General features: G+C 36.6%; 1 protein-coding gene and 1 pseudogene across 10 annotated transcripts in view; one reads left to right on the top strand and one right to left on the bottom strand.

Annotated features, from left to right (window-relative positions):
• GATAD2A (GATA zinc finger domain containing 2A) overlaps positions 1-20,948 on the top strand; it is a 234,882-nt gene that overhangs the window by 71,613 nt on the left and 142,321 nt on the right. For 9 of the 10 annotated variants that reach the window (XM_069086918.1, XM_069086915.1, XM_069086910.1 and 6 more), the window contains one exon: positions 3,453-3,540. The exons of the other annotated variant lie outside the window; for it this stretch is intronic. The gene's annotated coding sequence lies outside the window, so the exon portion shown is untranslated. The remainder of the gene's footprint in view (positions 1-3,452; positions 3,541-20,948) is intronic. 10 annotated transcript variants of the gene reach the window in all.
• On the bottom strand, positions 8,994-11,698 carry LOC138160162 (serine/threonine-protein kinase Chk1 pseudogene; annotated as a pseudogene).

Raw genomic sequence — 20,948 nt, forward strand, 5'->3', positions numbered from 1 at the left:
ATCTCCCTTTGTAACATAAATTCCTGGAAGACAGGTTTCTTTTTTCTTTTTCTACCCCTAGAGTACTAAATGATAATTGAAAGCATGGGAGGTGATTACCCAGAGGAAACAAAGCAGAGGGACAAAGGTGGCTAGGACAGAGCCAGGGAGGACAGCCAGAGAAGACAGAGCCAGAGAAGAAACCCATTTGTTAATTATAGTAACATTCAGTAAATGCTGCTTTACTGATAAGACCCAGTAGTATGAAATTTTCTGTTCATCACAAAATCCTGTCCTTCTTTTTCTCAGCTTCTTTCCTTTTAAAGTTCTTTTTATTTTTTTAATTCAATTTTATTTTCATTTTTGAATTCTCTTCTTCTTTCCTCCTTCACCCCCTCCCCTGACCATTGAGAAAGCAAAAAAACCAAAACCGTTTTTAAACCTATTTTTCATTCTCATTTAGACCTCCATTGTCACAACCCTGCTTTGTTCTCCCAGGCTATCACATCTACTCAGGTCTCATTTTCTTCCCCTTGTGGTCTTTCCTTATCAATATTACCATTCATCAATAAGTCCCAATCCTGATTTATCCCTATTACGTACCTTTTTGTGCTGTTACCTATGTGTTTCCTATATTGAGTCCATTGCAGATATGTATTATCAGACCTCAGTTGGGCCCTCAATGTTGCATGACAGGCCTTGTATTCTTCTATAATTGGCTATCACATTCCCAGACCAGGCTATTCTTAATCTTTTCTTTTCACCTTAACTCCTCTTTATGTTTTCCCTTTACTCTCTGCCAGCAAAGGAACTCACTTCATACCTATCCTGCCTTGAAAAAAAACCAAAACAACCCAAACAAATCCCAAATCATTGACTGATAACTTCTCTCCTGTTATTCTCCACCTCAAAACCCTTCCACAGCATAAACCATTACTTTATTTGCTGTAGTATTTGATAAAGAGGTGACTTTCTGCCTGTGTCAACTCTTCTGCTTGTCTTTGTAATGGTAATGAAATCTGAAGTTCCTTTTGTATTGTTAAGTTTGAGAGATACTTAGCACCTAGTTCAAATTAAGCCTCTCTTAAAGAAACTGAAGGTATGAAGTCCTATTGCTGACTTGGAACAGGAAGTCCTGTTCCTGCTGGAGCAGGAAGGGGTTGAACAGAGAACCCCTGTTGCTGATATAACAGGAAGGGGCTGAATAGGGAGGAGCAATACCGTATATAAGGGAAGACCCTGGCTGGGAAAGACAATTTCTTGGGACAAGCATCTGGAGGCAGAGTAGCTGCTGGAGAGAATTTGAAAACAGAGACAGAATTTCTTTGAGCAAGCCATGTGGTGGCAGAAGTTGGAGCTCTCGGAGGAGGCATGACTGTGGTGTCTGTACTTTGTTTGTGGCTTTGTTAAGCCTTGACTTCCCAGGAACAGAGACTGTGAAGGATTTAAGGTGGACTGGGACGCTGTGAGCTTCAGTGTGGAACAGGAAGTGCATGGAGAGCTGGACAAGGACCTGAGAGCTGTCTTGAATATGAAGAATAAGTTTCAGAGTAATGAAGTTTAGGGAGAGGTGGAAGGGTAAAAGATTATTTTCAGGTAAAGGAATTTCCAAGTTCTTGAAGGTCAAATTGGAACTTCTGTGGGGGATCGTGGCAAGGTGAGGGTTTCCTTCTCAATTCTGCCTCTTAGAGCCCTTAGCTCTTTTAGGTTTAAACTTTAAGTCTTATCTTAAGCCCATTAAGGCTTAACTCTGATGCCATCTCCTTTGGGAAGATTTTCCTGATAATACTCTACCCTCATTTGTTAGTACCTTTTCCCCCCTCCTCATTATGTATATATTTGTTTTCCTAACCCCTCACACTGTGTGTTGCCAAGTGTAAGGGGTTCATAGCAATGTCCTTAATGTTTTAATTATTCCCTAAAAGAATATAAGCTCCTTAGGGGGCGGCTAGGTGGCGCAGTGAATAAAGCGCTGGCCCCAGAGCCAGGAGGACCTGAGTTTGCTTCCGGCCTCAGACACTTAACACCCACCCAAAAAAACTAGCTGTGTAACCTTGGGCAAGTTACTTAACCCCAATTGCCCTCCAAAAAGGCCCCCAAAAAATAATATAAGCTCCTTGACGGCAGGGCCTGGCTCCTCCCCCCCCCCGTTTTTTTTTTAAAATTAGGGTCCGACACAGAGCTTTACACATATCAGACACTTATTGAGTAGAATTAAATTGATCCAAGTCTAGACTTAAAGAACTCAGTGTTAAGGAACTCTATCTAAATAATAATTCATATGAAAACACTGTAAGAAGTCAAAGTAAATTTTCTATAGCTCTCTAAAAGATAATACATTAGATTCATTGGTTATTAGTTTCTAAAATTATTGATGAAGATTATTCCCTTTTATGGCTATATTTCAAAGCCACTATTCATAGTCATATTCATTGTCTTTAATGTGAGGAAAAAATAATTTTTCCTGGTTTCTGCTTGTTAGGCTGCCCTGAAACTTTTGTGAAATGTTAGCTGAAGTATTGGTGTTTGTCCTACTTAGTCATTTTTCCTAAGTAAGTATATAGAACAGTAGTCTGAGAATATCACATTTGAATAGAACCTTAGAAAACATTGAGACAGAGTAGTATAATAAGTAGTCTGAAGTGAGGAACTCTAGTTTGACTCTTCTAGGACTTAGTAGTCACCTAACCATAGGCATGGTCCTTAATTACTCTGAACCCATTTTCCCAATTTGTAAAATGAGTATAATAATAAATACTTGTACTGCTTATCTCTCAGTGTTGGGAGAAAAGCTATTTATTATTATTATTATTGAATAATAGATCTGGAAACTCAGGCTCAGAGAGGATAAGTGACTTGCCTAAGATCACATCTGGAGTTAATTCAGGAACAGGGACTAGTACTCAAGAACTAGTAGCATTTTCTACAAAACTGTACTTCTAAACGTCATTATATTCTCCTATCAACTCTGAAACTTGCATCTCCTTATAGTGCTCTCTGCCCCAGGAGCCTTCTGTTGGAGAGAGTGGAGGGAAGATGTGGGAGCGTTCCTCCTGGTTCTTCCATTTTTAAGAATGGAGTCCAGGGCAGCCATTTCATCATTTCCCAGATGGTCACTCTTCTTGAATTAAATCATGCTGCTCCTTTCCCCCTTCCCCCAGTTTCCTTTTATATTGTGAGCTCCTTGAGGGCCAGTACTGTTTTTATTTGCCCATTTTTTGTATCCCCACACTTTGCACTGTGCTTGGCACATAGTAGGTACTTAATAAATGTTTATTGACTAGACTTCTAGTCTGCTCTTTCTAACCAGTAGAGTTTCATTGTCTACTATATATTTATAATAGATACAAGCAAAGGATTGTTCAAATTTATGTATGAGGTCAGCAAATAACAGATTGTGAATTAGGATTTAAAATTATCAATGATCTTTGCATTAAATTCAGTTATCCTACTTTTTTTCTCTTTTACTTTAGGTTCAACCACAGACCAAAATTATCTTCTCACTTAGATTTCATCTATGGCCAACTGATGTAGCCAAGGGTTACTGCACACAGAAGTCAGGTAACTACTTGAAATCAGCCTGGTAGTAGTTCTTTGATTTTTAGTATAACTATTTGTAATTTTACCATCTATTATTGTCCTGAAAAACAGAGGAGATTTAGTATCATAGAAGGGCATTGGTCACACTTGGTGATTTGATTGTTATTTTTATTGTATGTTAAGTAAGAAATTTTCTTGTGCATAGTATGTATTGTTCTACTTTGTGAGAATTAATAATTTCTTGTTATAGTTTGTCAGGTTGGCTTGAAGGTAGTGGAAAGATTAACCTAAAGGTCAAAACGTTTAGGTTCTAGTCACACTCTACCTTATATTAATATATTATATTTATTCAAGAAAAGAAAAAATATCCAAGAAGAAAAAATCTTGTCATACTTCAGAAAATTGAAGAAGGATTGAGGATGTATTAATATAAAAGTGGCACAGTCTTTCTTACGACATAGAGAGATCATCCCTTGTTTCTGATCTTTAAGAAAAAGCTTAGATGTCCACAATGTTATAGAGGACATGCTTGTTCTTATTGGATTTGGATTATGAGTTCTTAATCTGGTGTCTGTGAACTTTGAAAAAAAAAAGTTGGTAATTATTTTAATGTAATAGGTTTCTTTTGTAATCCTTTTTATTTTACTTTATGCATTTAGAAACATTTTATAAAGTTGTCCATGTTACAAAAAAGATTAAGAATTCCTAATTGTATGGTATCTGAGGTCACTTCCAACTCAGTGAGTTTGTTATTTACTAGTCATATATTTTGGGAATACTTTTAACATTCTCTTGTCAAAATTCTTTTATTATGAATTTGACAGACATCAACAATTATGCCCATTTCTATGGACGAAGAATAGAAAAAGAAGGTTGTATATAATGCCATGAATTTTGCTATTTTTAAATGTTTCATTGATGCTTTTTTTTTAAATGTTACTCTCATAATTCCTCTTATTTCCCCCTGAATAAATTTATTCTTTTATGTTAAAAAAAAAAATGAGAACTCTTTCCAAAAAAGAAGTATAGCCAAGCAAAACCAATCTGCGTGTTACCTATATCTGAAAATGTATGTTTCATTCTATATGTTTAGTCTGTCACTTCTCTGCCAAGAAACGAGGAACATGAATTATTGTTTTGTCTTCTAGAGTCACGGTTGGTTGTTGTATTGCTTATAGTTCTGAAGTCTTTCACTGTTACTGTTGTTTACGATGGTGTAATCATTGTATAAATTGGTTCTGCTTACTTCATACCACATTCGAAACTTTCCAAGGTTTTTATAAATTCCTCTCCATTCTTTTTATCATTTCTTATGGAATGATAATATTCCATTATATTCAGCTGTGTGGTGCGGTGGATAGAGCACTGTACTGAGAAGCAGGAAGACCTGAGTTCAAATGTGACCTCACACACTTAATAGCTGGACAAGTTACTTAACCTCTGTTTTCCTCATCTCCCTCAGCCAGAGGATAGGGAGTAATAATAGCACCTACCTTTCAGCATTGTCATGAAGAGTTGATACTTATAAGTGCCTTGCAAACTTAAAAGTGCCATATAAGTGTAGTTATTGTTGTTGTCTTTAATATATGCCATAGTTTCCTTTTCCATGCCCCATTTCATGGGATCAACTTTTTGTTTCCATTTCTTTGCTAATATGATAAAGTGTTGCTACATGTATTTTTGTACTTACAGGTGCTTTCCCTCTTTCTTGGAGCTTGTTCGATAAATGTTTAGTGTGGTTCTGTCAAAGGTTATAAGCAGTTTAGTGACTTTTGAACTATGATCCCAAATTTCTTTCCAGAATAGTTGGACCAGTTCAAAGTTCTGTCAGTAAATGTGTGTTAATGTACCTGTCTTCCCACTTCCTTACCAATTATCATTTTCTTTTTTTATCATCTTGCCTTTCTCTAGGTATGATTTAGAGCCTCCAGATTGTTTTAGTTGTTTATGTCTCTTGGAATTTGGGGCACTTTTTCATATGGTTGTTACTTTATCTATTGAGGTATGACTCTTGTTCTTATTTACTTGAATGAATCTTCTATGTATATTAGATACCAGAATCTTACAAGATAAATTTGCTGCAAAGGTTTTTTTTTTCCTTTGGTGTGAAATGGTAAACTATTTCACTTCAAATTTTCACTGCATTTATTTTGTTTGTGCAAAAACATTTCATTTTTTTTTAATCAAAATTATTTATTTTCTATGAACCTCTCTTTCAGTTATTTGGTCAAGAATTCTTCCTCTTCTTTATTTCCCTAGTTTTTAAATTAAATTTTATTTTTATTAATCAACAAATAAATCCACTTTTTCCCCTTCTACCCACCCCTTACCCTGCCATCATGAAAGAAACAGAAAACAAACTGTTACAGACATGTATAGTCAAGCAAAATAAATTTCCAGATTGGCCATGTCCAATAAAAGGTCTCAGTATGCACTGTTTTTTGTTTTTGCTTTTTGGGGGCAGTTGGGGTTAAGTGACTTGCCCAAGGTCACACGGGTAGTTTTTGTGTTAAGTGTCTGAGGTCACATTTGAACTCAGGTCCTCCTGATTCCAGGGCCGGTGCTCTATTTACTGAGCCACTTAGCCGCCCCCTCAGTATGCACCCTTGAATCCATCACCTGCTTCTCATAAGGTGCATAGCATGTTTGATCATTAGCTTTATGAAATCCTGATTGCTCATTGTGTTGATCAATGTTTATCTGTCTTACAGAATTGTTTGTCTTTACAAGATTATTGTTACTGTATAAGCAGTTCGGGTTCTATTTTACTCTGCTTCTACTTCATTAATTCATACAAGTTTTCCCAGGTGTCTCTGAAATCATCCCTTTCATCATTTTCTATAGCACAATAGTAGTCCATCACATTTATATATCACAGTTTGTTCAGCCATTTCATGGTTGATGAGTACCTGCTCAGTTTCCACTTGTTTGCCACCAGAAAAAATTGCTATAAATGTTTTTGTATATCATTAGTTTATTTTGCTGAAGACTAATGCTTTCCTTAATACACACTCTCTCTTATTGCCCTTTCTCCCATTTTTCTTCTGTTTCCCTGTTGAATGAAATATATTTATGTATGCGTGTGCGTGTGTGTGTGTGTGTGTATGTCTATGTATTCTTTTGACCAGTTCAGATGACAGTGAAATTCAAGTGCTGTCTACCTAACGAGGCAGCTAGATGACTCGGTAGATAGAGCATTGGACCTGGAGTCAGGAAGACCTGAATTCAAATCAGCCTCAGACATTTGTGTAACCCCGGACAAGTCATTTAACTTGTTTGCTTTAATCCATTGGAGAATGAAATGATAAACTCCTCTAGTTTGTTTGCCAAGAAAATTCCATGGGCAGTATTGGCTTGCTATGGTCCCATAAGGTCATGAAGAGTCAGATATAACTGAACCCTTCCTTCTTGTCTGTATAGACTTCTACTTACATGTTGTGGGAATGTCTGAGACATTGTACAGTATTATTTCCATCCATTTTTTCTCTCCTGCCACACTGTCCCCTACCTCCCCATCCCATTTTTCTTTAAGAATCATCTCAGAACCTTTTTCACCCTCTGTAAACCCTTGGTGTTGATTAAATTTTAAAAAAAAATTGTTTATTTTTAGTTTACAACATTCATTTCCACAAGATTTTGAGTTATAAATTTTCTCCCCATCTTTCCCCTACCCATCACCCCAGAACAGCAATCCCACTAAATTACCGCCCCCCCCCCCCCCCCCGCCACAATCTGCTCTCTCCTATATCTTCCCCCATTCCCCCTCCAACTTTCCAGTAGGGCAGGATGGCTCTCCATACCCCAGTGTTTGTATATCTTATTTCCCAGTTCACGTAAAAAAAAAAATATATATATATATAATTTAAAAAAAAAACATTTTGATTTTAAAACTTTGAATTCCAGATTCTTTCCCTTCTTCCCTCGTCACCCACCCTTACTGGGAAGATAAGCAATGATGATGATTAAATTTAAGCTGCTAAATCGTGTATGATCTTGACTGTGGCTCCTTGGTTCTTGGATTTTTTCTTTCTGGCTGCTTGCAGTGTATTATTTTCTTTGACCTGGAAGTTTGGAATTTTGGCTTGTAAGATTTCTGGGGAGTCTGTTTTGGGAAGTGACGGGTTTTTTTTTTCTATTTCTTTTTTACCGTCTGGTTCCAAGAGATCTGGACAGTTTTCATTTATCTTTCTTAAAACTTGATGTCTATGACTTTCAGGTAGTTGGTGATTCTTTTTTTTTTGGAAGGCAGTTGGGGTTAAATGACTTGCCCAAAGTCACATGGCTAGTAAGTGTGTCAAGTGTCTGAGGTCGCATTTGAACTCAGGTCCTCCTGACTCCAGGGCTGGTGCTCTATTCACTGTGCCACCTAGCCACCCCGGTAGTTGATGATTCTTAAATTTTTTCTGCTTGATTTTTTTTTCAGGTCAGTTTTTGTATGAGATACTGTATATTCTCTTCTGGTTTTGCTTTGTTTCTTTTTTTCTCCTTTGATTTTGCTTTAATATTTCTTGTTGTCTCATGGAGCCATTAGGGATTTGGTTTTATTTTTTAGTGATTTGTTTTCTTGGGTTAGGTTTTGTACCTTTTGTACTAAACTGTGTTGTTATTGTTGTTTTTAATTTTGATGGTCCCAGCAGGTATATTTTGTTAGCATGAATAGATTAAAAATAGATTAAAATAGTCATACCAATTTACATACCCAGAAAGACACTTTTGAAAATTTGAGAGTAAGAATGAAAGAACATTTCATTAAATGATTCTTGCCATACTTTATATGTTGGCTGCTTACAACATCATTCAGTTTTCTTTACTCTTTAGGAAGTGCTTCTTCAACTTTAGCCTGCACCCCTTTGATAGTCTTAAGTTTACTGAGATCTTCTCATCCATTTCTACTCATGTCACTTTGAATTCTCTTATCATTTGTTGATACTGTGACCCAACTCTTCTTTTAGTGATAGCCTAGTTTCTCAAAAGTTTTCTTCAGGGGTGGCTAGGTGGCACAGGGAGTAAAGCTCTGGCCATGGAATCAGGAGGACCCGAGTTTGGTTCCAGCCTCAGACACTTAACATCCACACAAAATGACTAGCCGCGTAACCTTGGGCAAGTTACTTAACCCCAATTGCCCTCCAAAAAGCCAAAAAAAAAAAAAATTTGCTTCAGACAATGATGGGATTTGTCAGCATTAAATTTGGTAAAGAACCATGTCATACTCTTGAGTAAATGCTGCTGAGGCTTCTGTGAAGAACCTGGGATTCCAAGTAACTGTTCTACAGCATGGGGTTGGGACATCCAGCTTGGAAGAAACTGATCCCCTTAGTGGCTCGCTAAAAAACCCTATCTGTGGATCTAGGAGGGCCCTGGAGTATCATACTTTGTGCCAGGTGCTGTGCTAAGCACTGGAGATATCAAAAGAGGGAAAGACAGTCCCTGCTTTCAAGGAGTTCATTGTCTAACTGGGGAGGTGACACAAATATATACAAAATAAGCTATGTACAGGAAATAGGAATTTATGAAAATAGAGAAAGCACTGGAATTAAAAGAAATTAGGGAAGGCTTCCTATAGAAAGTGGTATTTTCGTTGGGACTTAAAGAAGCCAGGGAGGTGAATAGTTGGGAGGAGGGAAAGCATTCCAGGCACGGAGGATAGACAGAGAAAATGCCCAGAAGCTGAGATGGAATGTCTTTGTTTGTGGGAAGACCAGGAGATCAGAGACGTTGGATGAAAGTATACATGTTGAGGAGTAAGGTACAAGAGAAGTGGAAAGGCAGGAGGAGGCTGTGTTACAAAAGACTTTGAATGCCAAACAAAGCATTTCATATTTGATCTTGAATTTATTGACAAGGTCGGAGCAGGGGGTGACATGACTGGTCTTGTATTTTAGCAAAATCATTTTAGTGCCTGAATTGAGGATGGATTGGAGTAGAGAGGAACTTGAGGCAGGCAGACAAACTAGCAGACTATCTCTTTTTTTTTTTTAATTTTATTTATTTATTTTTTAATTAATTTGTTTGTTTCCTTCTAGTTTACAGGATTCAATTCCACAATTCCTTGAGTTTCACATTTTGTCCCCCTCCCCCCCATGGCGGCTTATAGTCAAGTATAGGATCTCTAAATACTTTCACATTATACATTAGTCAGGTTATAAAGATGGATTGGATCAGATGGAATGAAAAATGGTAAAGAGGATAGCAGACTCTTTCGATAGTTAAGATGTGTGGTGGTAAAGGTCTGTAGGAGAGTGGTGGGCGGTGTCAGGGGAGAGATGCGGTCTATATCAGATGGTGTATAGGTGGAATACACAGGCCTTGGCAACGGGTTGAAGATACAGTGTGAGAGGATATCAGGGAGCGCAAGAGGACTCCTGGGTTTGAAGTCTGAGGCACTGATGGCATTACCCTCCACCCTGATAAGAGAGGTAAGAGGAGGGAAGATTTATGGGGAAAGATACAGAGCTCCATTTTGAACATACTGAGTTTAAGATGTCTCCTGGACAGTCCAGTATGTCTAAAGGATGTTTGAAAGGCAGTGGAGATGTGAGATTGGAGGGCAGCAGAGACTTTGGGGCTGTTTGAGATTTGAGACTCATCAGCATAAAGATCCATGAGAGCTTATGAGATCACTGAATGGAGCAGTGTAGAGAGTGATTATTAACTGGCAAGAAGTCCAGATTTGCTTGAACGATCTTAGAAAATATACCTGGCGAATCTGATATTCCTTCTGAAGAAGCTTGAAGCCTCTTTGCACCTTTCTTAAATACCTTAGTGTACCATCTATACTTTTTTTCCTGGTTTGTAATTCTTGATAGGAATTTTATGCAACAGGAATAAAGAAGCAAAATCAATTTTCTTGCAAGGTGTGTGAAATGTGTTTTTTCTTTCTAGTTGTAATATTCCTGGCATATGTCACTGGGTTGGTCTCATAACAATTATTTACCAGCATTTCAGTAAGTCCTATTCCTCATGACCAAACACCAGCTGGTTCTGCATGGATTTCTTCCTCATAAGTAGTCCTGGGACAACATACTGTGGAGTGCTACATATCTTGTTTAATAATAAGCACTCAATAATTGTGCCAGAATACTGTTGCTAAGATAAATGAGAGATTTTTAGGTTATTTTCAATCTGGTAAGAGATTTTTTTAGGGGGGGGGGGGTAAGTGTCCCTTAGGGTTTTTTCAATACTATGAAAAATACATGATCCCTGCCATAAGCTGATGTAAGAACTTATGAGTATGAGTATCTTACCTTATTTAGGTATACCTACATCAGGCTCTGTTTGGTCAAGGAGTTATCCTTTACTACAGTACTCTAAAAAGAGATATTGAGTATTGCCTTTTATCTCATATAGTTTAACATTTTATTGATGTAAATTTCTTTGTGAATGTTTTCTGGACAGTCTGTGGCACACTTCATGTTTATGGTATTCATTGCAACTGACTCTTTCAGCCTCTTCACAGCAAATTGACTTTTCCTGCCAAAATCCACCTCACAGATGCCAACAACCAAACTAGCCTTCTTTATGGGGCTTTCGGGTTGACTGATGGACTTAGGCCTCTGGCTTTATCCCACCTCAGGGAGAGATAGCCTTGCAGAGCTCCTGCCAGTCTTCTGTGAATATTTTAATTTCCTTTCTGATTCTTTCTTCCATAGTTCTCATCTTCCCCTCCACTCACCCAATTTTTTTTTAGTGCTTTCATTTAGTTTTTAAGATCATTTTTTTTAGCCCTTCGGTTGTGCTTGTGCCCAAACTCTTTTATTTTGAAGCTTTGCTTGTAAATGTTTTGTAGTCGTTCTCTCCTGGTTTTTTGTCTTAGTACCCCATCACTGTAATAGCTTTTTCTGGTTGAATTCTTTTTTACAATTTCTAATTCTTCAAGCCTCTATCCTGAATTTGAAATTTATGTTAGACCCAGGGTCTGTACACTTCTATAGAAAAAGTCTGGGCTGGTCCTGCTGCAGGTTTCTTGGGGGTATTTAGTGTTCTGTTATTCCAGGATCTCAAAGATCTGGGAACCTGCAAGTTTTCGATTGTCCTGAAATGGTTTGATCATGGGCAGAACTAATTACTGCCCCTTTGGTGTGAGTTCTGCAAGTTCCTAATCTAGATTTGGGCCTAAGCAAACAGACCTGTGGGCTTGTGCACTTTGGGGTTTCAGTAGATTGCTGCTAGTCTCAGCCATTATGAGCCATCTGGAAGACTGCTGATTCATTGACAGAACTATAGGTTTTCCTTTGTTCTGGGATTGTTGCCTTGGTTCTTTTTCCACAGACTTTAAGACTATACTGGAAACTGGAGCTGAGACCCTGCTCTGTCCCTAGGATCAGAGCCACATAGCTGCCACTTGCTTTTGAACTTGCCTCTTGCTTGGTACACAGCCTAGGGGGCCCATAGGCCTTCCTCACCTGGAATGTTATTCTTCCCCAACCCATCCCCCATCCCATCAACCTTTTCTCAGTATCGCTGGATCCATGACTTGGAACTGAGTAGTGAGCCAACAGTTTTGCCATTTGCCATAGATTTTTGCATCTTGCCTAAATTTAGGACCCTCTCTTCTGGTTTTGGGACTTCATACTCTGGTGTATAACCTCTCCCTGTGCTGGAATGCTCTGTAGAATCACTCTCTCTCTAGACTTTTTTGTTTCTTTGTGCCCACCTGAGCTAGAAAATGACTCACTATGATTTTTTTTTCTTGGAATTCCTGATCAAATTTCAGTCTGCTGCATTTTTCCTAAGTTTTGTTTGTAAGGTGTAGAGGTCAGCTGTACTTCTTCCTGGTACTCTGCCATTTTGGCTTCACTTCTGATAAGTCCTTTTATATCCCCGTTTTGAGTCTACTTAGCATTGTGTCATGTGGTATGAGATGCTTGTTGAAATCAAGTATCTGCCATACTGTGTGACAATTTTCCCAATAGATTTTACTGAAGAGGAGTTCCTTAACCATGGTTTTTGGAGCCTTTGGATTTATTGGAAACTCTGCTATTATGTTCATTTGCCTCTGGTTCTTGCGTATGTACTCTCTTTTCACTTATCAGTTTATGTATATTTTTTAAAACCAGTATCAATTGTTATGATGAATATTGCTTTGTAGTAAAGTTTGAAATTTGGTGTTGTTTCTGGTATCCTTTCTTCCCACTTTTTTTTCATTATTTCTTTATTTTTTTTTTTTCATCCAGATTAATGTTATTATTTTTTCTAATTCTGTGAAGTAATAATAACTCTTTGGTAGTTTAGCATAGCATTGAATCTGTAAATTACTTTGATAGTATTGTCATTTTTAACATATTAGCATAGCTCAACCATAAAAATTAATTATATTTCTCATTGTTTAAGCCTGACTTTTTCTGTAAAGAATGTTTTGTAGTTGTATTCATATTTTTTGTATGTCTTGATATTTGGACTCTCAGGTGTGTTCTTTAATTTTTTTTAATTAGTTTTTATTTTGCTCTTAAAAATAAGCAAATGGATATTTCAAGCACATGAGTTAAACTGTAGCTTTCAAAGCTTACGTATTTGTTTCTTTCCTTGCTGGTAAACTTTTTAAAATTTTTTTTCTCTGTACTTAAAAAAAAGATTTCCTCTATAACCTTTTTTCTATGATTTCTCCTTCACCATTAACTCCCACTGTAAAGAAAAACAAAGGCCTTGTTACAAATATGCACAGCCAAGAAAAAAAAAACATTCCATGTTGGTTGTGTCCAGAAATGTAGTATGTCTTATTATGCATCTTGAAGGCATATCACTTTACTGTCGAGATGTGTGGCATGCTTCTTCATTATTAGTTTTCTAGTCATGGTTCATCATGAGATTTTTCGAGGCTTTCAAAGTAATTGCTTTTGTATAAATTGTTCTATTTGTGTTCACTTATTTCTGCATCAGTTCATACACGTCTTCCCAGGTTTCTATGAAACTGTCAATGTCATTTCTTATGATGCAGTCATATTCCATTATTCATATGCCATAATTTTTTTTAGCCATTCCCAATAGTTGGTCTCCCAATAGTTCATTTCCAGTTCTTCTAGTTAGTTAACCTTTATTAAGTGCCTACTATGTGCTATGCACTACTAAGTTTGGGGATACAAAGATAAAAACAGTTCCTGCTAACAAGAACCTCACAGTCTACAACAGGAATTTAAAAATAACTTTTTACATATGAAACCTTTTCTTCTTTCTTTAATCTTCTTGGGGTATAAGCTAGCTAGCTAAAGCATTTATTATATTAAAATTCTTATACAGCATGATAGGTACTGTGCTAAACAGTACACAAATTAATAGTCACATGTCCAAGCATAAAAACATTCACAGCCTTCAAGGTTCATTCATTCAAATTGGAAGAAAAGACATAAAATGGAGCTGAAAAGGGAGGTGGAGAGGGAGATGAGAACCTGTACAGGGGCAAGGTAGAAAAACAGTCTGGAAAATTAAGAGCCTGTGCCAAGTTAAAGATGACTATAACTATCATGGGTACTTCTCAAATAGAGTTTCTGAAGAACTCATCAATTGGGAGAAGATGTAGCAAAGATGAAGATATTTCCAGCATGAGAAGTTCCCTTAGTTGAAGTGAAAAAGTAGTCTAACAAGTCAGGAGCTGAGCCTGGGTCAAAGATTATACACAATTTAGTGACTTTTGAAACATTGTTTCAAGCTGTTGTCCAGAATGACTGGACCAGTTGACAGCTCCACAGATAATGTATTAGAATTCTTGTTTTTCCCTCAGCTGGCCAATTTTCATTATTTTGTTTTTTGTGTGATGTGTTCCAATCTAATGGTTTGAGATGGAACCTCAGTCTTTTTAATTTGTATTTCTTTAAATATTAGTGATTTGGAACATTTTTCATCTATCTGTTGATAACTTGGATCTCTTTCTTTGAAAGCTACTGATGTACATGTTTGGACAGTTTATATGTTTAGGAATGGTTCTTAGCCTTGTACATCTGAAAGAATTCCTAACATTTTAGATAGAAGATCTTTATCTGAGAAACTTGCTGCAAAGATTTTTTCCTAGTTAACCATTTATGCTTTTTAATATCAACTACATTGGTTTTATGTAAAAGATTTTAAACTTTATATCATCAAAATAGTCTTTTTGTCTTACACAATTTATCACTTGTTTTATCACAAACTCTTAAGAGATCTAAAAGGTAATTTCTTCTTTGCTCTTCTGATTTATGTCATCCTTTGTGTCAAAGTTATCTCTCCATTTGGAGCTTGTCTTGGTATATGGTACAGCATGTTGAACTATACTAATTTGCTTTCTGCTTTTCCTTGCAGGTTTTGAATCATGTGAATTATTACTCCAGTAGCTGGGGTCTTTAGGTTTGGCTGATCTAAACCTGTTTAAATTCCAATTCTGTGTATGCCTCGGAACACCTAAAGCTGTTACTCATGCTTACCATCAATTTTAATCCCTCTACCCCTCAGTTCTTTCCCACACCATTAGTCTTACATTGGTTACACTCTCCTTTCTTCCCCACCTTAACCCCTTGGTGAACTAATTCAACTCTACTCTGTCCTCTTTTCTCAAGTTCTTTACCTCTTTATCCTTTCAACCATTTTTCCCCTGACAAACCTCAGTCTTGGATTACTCCCACTTCTGTTGCTGAGATATATTATATGTATATTACTTTACAAACCCTAAAGATCTGTCTAAATGTTAGTTGCTTCTATCTACCTGCTGTTGAATGGAGTTGGAGAATAGGATGAAATGTGCTGACTAGGCTCACTACAAATTTATGTTACATAATTTCATCTGGGCCCTCATTGCAGCACAGCAATCTTTATATATTTATAAAAAGTACACTTTTTATACTTCTGTGTATACATATAGTGAATTATAGATTCACTATACCACTCACCATAGCCTTTTTCATACCTTTTCATCCATCCTCAAGCCTTCCATGGCTCTTTTTCCTCTAACCCTCTCAGCTGGTTTTCGTTTGTAATTCACTAAAACAAATGAGGCCTTTTGCTAGGAGTGACTTCTCTCCTCCTCATCTCACATAGCACAGATGCAGTCCCCAATATTTCCACTTTTACCCTATCTCATTTGAAGCTGACCTTGTTCAGGTGAAACCCTTTATGTGCATAAGTGTATCCTATTTTTCCTTCTCCAGTAGATTGCTCCCTCTGTCCTCCCTCTTCTCTCACTAATCCTTAGTCTCTTCCTGTCTTCTGGTTATTTCCCCACTACCTGCAAACATGCTCATGTCTCCCCCACCTTCAAAAACCATTCATTCTGTTTGTCCTTATTAGCCATTGCCCCAAACTTTCCTCCCTAAGTGTTTCATTATTATGGAAGCTGCTTACTTTTGGTTGAAGTTAGATATAATTTCCCATACTAAGAAACATTTATTTGTTCCTGTGTTTTTAAAAAAATATTTGTGTTTTATTTTGAATTTAGTACACATAAGAACATTTACATATATGGAGTAGATTATATGTAAAATCTTTTGCATGTGACTTGTGTTTTAGAATGCCATATAATTGTGCATGTTTGTGTATGCAGAGACTGGTATTAATGACTGTGGTAGCCTTCTTTCTTTTTTCCTGTTGGCTTTTGACTGATTTCTTACATACTTCTGAGATAGATGATATGGTAGTTTTTTTCTGTTGGTTTTTTTTTTTTTTTTTTTTGGATTGGTGTGTTTTTTTTTTTCCAGGTTTTTCCTGGAGTTGTGAGAGATCTAGGTTGTCTGCCTCTATTCAAGCATTCATCTAAGGTAGAACTCTGTATGTATTTTGTTCCTTCATAAGTTGTTCTTCTGGTTCATGCAAGTCTTCCCATGTTTTGGTGAACCCTCTTTTATCATTTCCTATGGCACAATAACATTCCACTAATGTACGTATCATAATTTGTTCAGTCACACTGTATTTTTTAGTGTTATTAACGTGAAGTTAGAAATGCTGGTTTTTTGTTAGTCTTGTTCAGCATTTGTTGGTATAATGTGATTTTTGTTTGTATAATTAATATGCTCTATAATTTTTATATATTTTTTTTTAACATTGAACCAACTTGGTAGGAATCTAGCCCGATCTTAATATGTTATTGGAACATATTTGAGAAATTTCACTTAATATTTCACATAATATTCCTTTATGGTTTTTGTTTTTTGTTTTTCTTTCTCATGTTTTGTGTCTTGTGGCCCTTCTCTTCAGGCTCACAGTCTTCAGTCCATTTACTTGGGATTGGGCTGATTTTTCTGATTTAATCAATTTAACTACTGTTGATTTTGTTATTTTGCAGTTCTAGATTTACTAGAGATGCTTACTTCTGACTGTTTATTAGTATTTAATCTAGAGTTTGTTTTTTTCCTTTTCTTCTTTATACTAGAGTATTTTTGGAGAGCTGCATTTCTCTACAACTTTTTACCTTGTCATCAGACTACCTTGACACCTCTGGGTCCAGATAGTGGTTGGTCAAGGATAGCCATATATTCTTCACTAAGTCACTTAACATATTAAACTTCAGTTTTCTCTTCTGTAAAATGAGGGCATTGAATTAGTTGATTTTTGAGATAGACATATGTGGGATAGATCATAATGCACTTAGGTAGATTCACAACTATTTGAATGACTGGATCTAAAATCAACATTCAGTCTATGTCATCTTGTAAGGGTTGCCCCAGGGATTTGTTCTTTCCTTATTGCTTATTATTTGTATCATGAGGTATAGTTAAGAAAAGGAGCATTAATACTGATTTCTGCATCAGGATTCAATAAAATTTTGACTTGTTAGAATTGATGGCTAAGTCTAATAAGATGAAATTTAATTTATTTAAATGGAAAATCCTAATGTGGGTTCAAAAAAAAAAGTCTGATAAGTGTATGTTGGAAGGCGGAATAGCCAGATGGCAACAGTGAAGATTTCCAAGAAGAAATGAGATTTTCTCATGTCTTTTGCGGAGGTGATTCCTAATGTCCCTAGCTTTCATAATCCTTAAATGAATGTATTTCCATTTCTGTATTCTCATGCCCTCTATATTTTTCATGATTACCTGGTATCTACTTTTTACTCTCAACCATATGGCTAGCAATTTTAGTTTGTAAGAATTGATTTCTGTTCATTATGTCTGCTGTTTTAGTAAAGATGGATTTTTTTAACTGGTCACTAGATGGGAAAGTACCAGCCTATATAGGATGTGTTAATTAACAGAGTTATCCTTTACATTCTTATGAGGAAACAGAACAAATAAATTAATGTCTATGTCTCTTTATCTTTTTATCCCATTTTCATGACTTCCCAGTTTTTATTTACATTGTTAAAAAACTTTCAGTGCCCTTTTTTATCTAAACATTCCTCATTGTCTCTGAATTAACAGTTGTTGGTATTTAACAATAACTAGTAGTCATTGCCTTAAAATAACCCTGTGAAAATGCGCTTGCCACCTTCTCCCATAAAATGTTTTGTTGCTTTTGCAGAAGTACTGTGGCGTAATGGCTAAAGCTTCCCTTGAATCCATGAAGACCTGAGTTTAGATCCTGCCTCTGGCATCTGCTGGGCAAGTTAGTTACCTAATCTCTCAGGTATCATTTCAAGTGTCAAAGAAGATGACATTGGGAGAGGCAGTTTTGTCTTCCAGTAACAGTTTCCTAATTGTACCATTGTCCAAGTAACTATTCCTATCCTACAGCCATAAATAGAGGTTATTTGGGGAATCCACTTTTTCTTAAAGACTCCTCGGGGGTCTTGGCCTAATCCCTGGCTTGGGTCACCACCATGGTAATTTCATTGGAACCAGGGACCCTTACCAAGAAGATACTGACTGTTCTGATTGCCCTTACTTATTTTAGAACAAGAATTTTATAACATGGTTTGACTTAGGCTCTTAGAATTTTTTAACTAAAAGAAACTTTTAACCATCTAATCAGTATATACCTCATTTTCAGATGAAGAAACTGACCTGTAGCATATCTGTTATTAGGGTAGGCTAGAGACTAGAAGTATTTTGATTGCCTAAAAACTCATCTCATAAGATAGGAGAATTGGAGAAATCATGGAATCCAGCTCTGCTTCACTTTACAAATTTCCCACCTCGCTGCTCTTCGGGATTTCATCTTATCTCTCACCTTTTTATGTGTTGTCACTCCTTGACAGTAAGAAATTTATTTTGCCTTTTTTGGTGTCCCCAGCACTTAGTACAGTGCCTGGCATTTAGCAGGTATTTAATAAGTGCTTATTGTCTTTAAGGAATATGAGGATTGGTGAAAGAACCTTCCCTTAAAAGTTGATTGTCAGTGTGAGAATAAAGTAAATTGTATCAAATCAGCATAGATCAAGGAATATAGTGAAAAGAATACTGGTTTTAGAAGAATCATAGAGTCATACATCTAGAGCTGGAAGACACTTCAGAGGTTACAGAGCCCAGCTCTATCATTTTTACAGAGGAAGAAACTGAAATTTGTGAGTTGCTTAAGATCACTCAATAAAGTGTCCGAGATGGGTTTTGAACCCAGGCCCTCTTATTCCAGTGCCAGAGTTCTTTCTGCTGTGCTAGGCTGCCTGATTGTGCACTAGCTTTTTGACTTTGAGCCACATCATGTTTCTGTGAAACCAATTATTTAATGATGTCAGGTAGGCTATGTCTCTATGGTAAGTATTAATATCTGCAGTTTGGAGTTCATGTGGCTGCTTGTATTCTGTAGTTTGATAAAATATTTAAGAGATTTTATAATACACTACATAAAACCAGCAGAAAAGAAAGCTTTCTAATTTAAATTATTAGGGTTTCTTTTCTGTATCATTGACAATATCCTGAGAATCTTTGTAATGCCAGCAGTGAAGTGCTGGGTATGAGTGCTGGATTTGGAAGTTTGTCAGACCTGCTAACAAAATGCTGCCTCAGACACTAGTCTGACCCTGGGCCAGTTACCTAATTTCTGTCTCCAGTTCCTTCATTTGTAAAATGGGAATAATACTAGCACCTTCAATTCATAGGTGGTTGTGAGGAAAAAAATGATATAACAACTGTATAGTACTTTGCAAACTATATAAATGTTTACTATAATTATTATTTTTATTAATAATGATAGTCAAGAGGACTGTCCCAAAATATTATAAACCAGCATTCTTATATGAGCCTCAGTTCCTTAATTTTCTTAGTCATCATCATCCTCATCCTTATCACTTCTGCCATTCCCTCTTCCCAAAAAGGACATATATTACTTTTACTTTATACTTGATATGAGACTGTTAACTAGTTACTTATCAAAGGGGCTATAGAAGGCTAGGGGAATGATGGTTTGGATCAGCAGTTGCTAACTTTTTTGAAGTGGCATGCCAAATCGTTGACACTTGTGCTTTTCCTTGTTTAGCGGAAGTACAAGGTAACTGTTCACCTAATGTCCAGCCAATTCATTCCCTCTATTTTTTGTATGCTTTGTTCATGCCTTTTGTTTTAAAATAGCACTCATTTAATATATTCTCCACCCTCACTCCCCCATATTTCCCTTTGAATGAATATTTTTAAAAAGTGAAAAAATAATTCGGAGATATCAGTCGACATATTTGTTAACAGTGTATGCCATCTCAGTGGTCCCTCATCTCTCTGTTAAAGGAAAGAAGCACATTTTTTCAACTTTACTTCAGGGCTAAACTTGGTTATTATAATTATACAGTGTTTAGTTTGTTTTTACTCCTTATAGCAGTAATGACATTGTTTTCATAGGTCTACTTAATTGAGCATCAATTCATATGTCTTCCCATGTTTCTTAGAATTATTTCTGTTCATCATTTCCTACAGCACCATAATATTTCATTGCATGGGCTTACCATAGCTTATTTAGTCATTCCCCAGTTGATGCTGAGCCCCCTTTGCAGCTGGAGTTAATGGTGGCTGATCTTTTTCCATAACTATGGTCTTCTGGTAGTCTAAGAGCCCAGGATTAAAATGAAAGAGAGAGAAAAGGTGACAGTAGATTCTTCTTCCCCCTATTCCCTCATCTCACACATGATTTATGTCTTCTACATAGCTTCAAACTCATACCTTTATTCACAGTCCTAACTTCTGTGCCACATTAAATCATGTTGTGTCTCATAGGTTGCTGACCTGAGTGATGCTATTTTAGCTTCAAGTTCCAAAGTTTAAGGGAATATTAACTTTCAGAGCAGCTAGGTGGCACAGTGAATAGCGCACTGGCCCCAAAGTCAGGAGGACCTGAGTTTAAATCCAGCCTCAGACACATAATACTTACTAGCCATGTGACCTTGGCCAAGTCACTTAACCCCAATTGCCCTGCTTCCCCCTCCAAAAAGTTAAAAAAAAGAAAAGAAATGTATTAACTTTCCTAAACTTTGGAGTTGGAAGGACCCTTAAAACAAAATGTTGAATCAGTGACATTTTCTCCATCCTTATTCTTGACCTCTGCAGCATTTTGGAATTTACCAGTCATTTAACATTCATTAGGTACTTACTATGTGCCAGGCATTGTGTTAA

Source organism: Petaurus breviceps, unplaced genomic scaffold (genome assembly GCF_028583685.1).
Source record: "Petaurus breviceps papuanus isolate PSGF00001 unplaced genomic scaffold, PetGlider_PUasm1.0 180, whole genome shotgun sequence".
In the NCBI taxonomy this organism is placed as follows: domain Eukaryota; kingdom Metazoa; phylum Chordata; class Mammalia; order Diprotodontia; family Petauridae; genus Petaurus; species Petaurus breviceps.